The sequence below is a fragment of the Tupaia chinensis genome, unplaced genomic scaffold, assembly GCF_000334495.1.
Source record: "Tupaia chinensis unplaced genomic scaffold, TupChi_1.0 Scaffold144356_1, whole genome shotgun sequence".
In the NCBI taxonomy this organism is placed as follows: domain Eukaryota; kingdom Metazoa; phylum Chordata; class Mammalia; order Scandentia; family Tupaiidae; genus Tupaia; species Tupaia belangeri.
In genome coordinates this window covers 36,236-39,739 of record NW_006204216.1, presented here as the reverse complement: position 1 = coordinate 39,739, position 3,504 = coordinate 36,236, and positions in this window count along the sequence as shown.

Here is a 3,504-nt window from a genome sequence, read left to right as displayed (position 1 = left end):
GTCCCACAGATGTCTTGCCTCTCTATTTTTCCCAGTTTCCTTCCCCTCTCTCACCCTCCTTTCACACTGTCTTCAGTGTCCACAGCTATTTTCAAAGCTTTTATGTCCTCCAATCTTTGTCTCTACCATAGAGTTCAGAGAGTTGGTATATATTAAGTGGAGACATACAATATCATTCTTTTATAGCTTGGCTTAGTTCACTCAGCAATAAGTCTCCATATTTGACTACTGGTATATATTAAGTGGAGACATACAATTTCATTCTTTTATAGCTTGGCTTAGTTCACTCAGCAATAAGTGCCACACTTATTCCATCCATTCATCTGTTTGTGGACATTTAGCTTGGTTCCATGTCTTAGCAATCATGAATAATGCCGTAATAAACATTGATGTGCCAACACTTTTCTGACTAAGCCTTCTCCTGTCCTTTGCGTAGATACCCAGAGGTAGAACTGCTGGATCATATCGTAGTTCTATTTGTAGATCTTTGAGGAATCTCCATATTGTTCTCCCCAGTGGCTGGACCTATATACATTCCCAACAGTGTAGGAGAGTTCCCCTTTCACCACAACCCTACCAACACTTACCATTTTTTGTATTTTTGATTTTCGCTATTCTGACAGGGTTTAGATGGTAACTCATTGTGGTTTTAATCTGCATCTCTCTTATGAGGAGGGATGTTGAACCCATAAAAACAAGTACAACCTATAAAATAAATTTGAAAATTATTAAATTCAATGATTCTTTCTGCATCTGTTCCTTGTAAATATTATTAAAGTGTGTTAAGCATTTAAGTATTTCCTGCATAAAAGACGTGTTTATTATTTTTTAGATGCTAAATAATCTGGCGTCTTTTGCTTTTTCTTATTTTCTCTCCTTCATTATGTGTGTATTTCTATGGCCTTTTTGTCTCTTTTGTTATTTAGGATTATTTTCCAGGAGTAGAGTACACGAGAGGCCAAAAAAATTAGACAATACAATTCCTAAGTAGCATTAATTAGAAAAAAAGTACTTGGTGGCATCAGGGAGCATTTGCCTTACGGCTTTATTTCTGAATTCTTCATGTTGAAGTCCTTACCAGTTTCACTTTGCAACAGAATAGTAAATCTGGTTTTAGTTCAAGACAATGAGAAAAACGTTTATTTATTTATTTCTTAAAACAATGTCTTCTTTTTAAGCACCCTGTATCTAGGAGACACTTTTATTACCGTCATGCGCAACTTGTCTGGCTTGGACCATTTGTCCTCTTAACTTGTTAACCAGGTACATGAGCTTCATTCAGTGTTTACCTTTACACATTGAGTCTATTTTTTTAATTCCCTGAACCACCACATTAGAAATAAATACAACTGTTATGATCATGAAACTGAGTAAGATAAATGTACCTAACACATTGCAAATTAATTTAAAGTTAGATCTTGGGACCAGCAGTTAGCCTAATGGCTGTGTCGCTGGACTCCCATGTAGTCCACCACGGTTCGCATCCTGGACCCCACGGCTTAAAACTCACACGAGGCGCGTGTGTGCACGTGCCCAAGATCCTGAGAGGAGAATGGAGGAAAAGGGGTGATTTCTCGCTTTCTGTCTCTATGTCTCTCTCTGTCTGTCTGGCGAGCGCACACGCCCTATAGCAAAAAAACTCTCAAAAAAAAAAATCAGTTGGCTGTATATTTTGGGGGTTATTTCTGGGATCTCTAATCTGTTCCATTGATCCATCTGTCTGTTTTTGTGACGATACCATGCTGTTTTGATTAGCACAGCTTTATAGTATATTTTTGGGTCAGGGAGTGAAATGCTGCCCACTCCTCTTCTTGCACGTGATTGCTTTGGCAATATGTGTTCTTTTATGATTCTAGACATATTCTATGATTATTTTTTCTAGATCTGTTTAGAATGTCTCTGGTAATTTGATTGGAATTGCATTAAATATGTAGATTAATTAGTGTAGAATTGCCATTTTGATTATATTAATTCTTTCAATCCAGGAACATGGGATGTCCTTCCACTTTTTTGTGTCTTTTTCAAAAACTTTTTAAAAGATTCTCATAGTTTTCCTTGTAAAGGTCTTTGACTTCCATGGTTAGGTTTATCCCTAGGTATCACATACATTTTATGGTTATGGTAAAAGGGATTCCTGTCTTCAGTTCTACCTCCATCAGCTTGTTGTTCCTATATAGTAATGCTATAGATTTTTGAATGTTGATTTTGTATCCTGACACTTTATTCATTTATTACTTCGAGTTTTTCCATGGAAATCTTTGGGTTTTCTATATATACCCTCATGGCATCTGCAGATAAAGATATTTTCAACTCTTATTTCCCTATTTGAATGCCTTTTATATGTTTCTCTTTTTGGATTACATTGGTTAGGATTTCCAGTACTATATTGAAAAGGAATGGAGAAAGTGGGCAGCCTTGTCTTGTACCAGTTTTTAAGGAAAAGCTTTCAGCTTTTCCTCATTCAGTATAATGTTAGCTATAGGTTTTTCATATATGGCTTTTACTATGTTGAGAAGTGACCCTTCTATGCCAGTTTTGCTGAGTATTAATCATGAAGGGATATTGTATTTTGTTGAATGCTTTTTCTGATAGATTGAAATGATCATATGGTATATGTTGTTGGATACAATTTGTTGAGAATTGAGTATCTTGTTGAGAATTTTTGCATCTATATTCATCAGAGATATTGATCTGTAGTTTTCCTTTTTTGTCATGTCTTTTATTATTTTGGGAATGAGGATGATGGAGGCTTCATAAAATGAATTTAGGAGGTTTCTTTCCTTTTGGATCTTTAGAAATAATTTGAGTAGAATGGGGGTTAACTCTTCTTTAAAAGCTTTATAGAATTTGGAAGTGAAGCCATGAAGACCTGGGCTTCTCTTTGTTAGGAGGTTATTTATTACTGATTCAATCTCATGGCTTGTTATGGGTCTGTTCAGGCTTTCTCTGTTCTGATTCAATCTTGGAAGATTATATGCATCACCACACCCCCACCAGCAGTTATCATTTTTTTTTTTTTAATCTTAGACATTCTGACTGGGGTTAAGTGATATATCATTGTTGTTTTGATCTGCATTTATCTTACAATGAGGGATGTAAAGCATTTTCTCATATGCCTTTTAGCTATTCGTATGTCATCTTTAGAGAGTGTTTTTTTTTTCAACTCATTCTCCTATCTTTTAATAGGATTGATTGTCTTTTTCTGGAACAGCTGCTTGAGTTCCTTGTGAATTCTGGTTATCATTCCCTGATCTGACGCATAGTTTACAAAAATATTTTCCCATTCTGAGGGCTGTCGATTCACACTAATCACTGTGTCTTTTGCCATGCAGAAACTTCTTAGTCTGATGTAATCCCACTTGTCTGTTTTGGGGATTATTGACTGTGCATTGGGAGTCTTATTTAAGAAGTCTTTCCCTTCCCCAATGTCTCCCAGATTTTCCCCGGTGTTTTCCAGGAGCAGTTTTATAGTTTGAGGTCTTAGATTTAGATCTTTGATCCACC